Source organism: Bison bison, unplaced genomic scaffold (assembly GCF_000754665.1).
Source record: "Bison bison bison isolate TAMUID 2011002044 unplaced genomic scaffold, Bison_UMD1.0 scf7180017834898, whole genome shotgun sequence".
NCBI lineage: Eukaryota > Metazoa > Chordata > Mammalia > Artiodactyla > Bovidae > Bison > Bison bison.
In genome coordinates this window covers 17,976-18,547 of record NW_011472884.1, presented here as the reverse complement: position 1 = coordinate 18,547, position 572 = coordinate 17,976, and positions in this window count along the sequence as shown.

Below are 572 nucleotides of genomic sequence, written 5' to 3'. Positions count from 1 at the left end.
TAGGTTAAGTGGAAAAGAATTTATGGTTATTTTCAACTCACCACATCCATTCTTCCTCATGAAAAATTTAGTCTAAATCAAAGTAACTAGCCAATTTGAAAGAAAGGTCTAAAGTATACTTAAAATAAATAAACACAAATTATGCCAAGCTACACTCTTAACACAACAAAAAATTTATGATGATGCCAGACACTTTTTAAAATGTATGAAAATGTCAGAAACAAAGCAACTATATGAACTCTTGCATGTTCAACATACTAATTATATTAAAATAACTAGGAATGAAAAACCATGAGAAGAAAAATATAGTGCAATATACTGTGGGCAATAAATGCTATATTACAGCCATCTAAGAACATACATGAAGAATACTGCTTACTTAATAGTAAGACATTAACTCATAGAAATCATAATTCAGTTATGGAAATCTGATTTTTCCAGTTCTACATCTTTGAGACTGTGAGTGTATTTGTTGCCATCCTTCTCCCACATCATCTGAGAAACTGAGTTATGTTGGATCTCTTTGGTTCTGAGGCAGGAATGTATCTAAGAAATTCAGAAGTACTATGCAG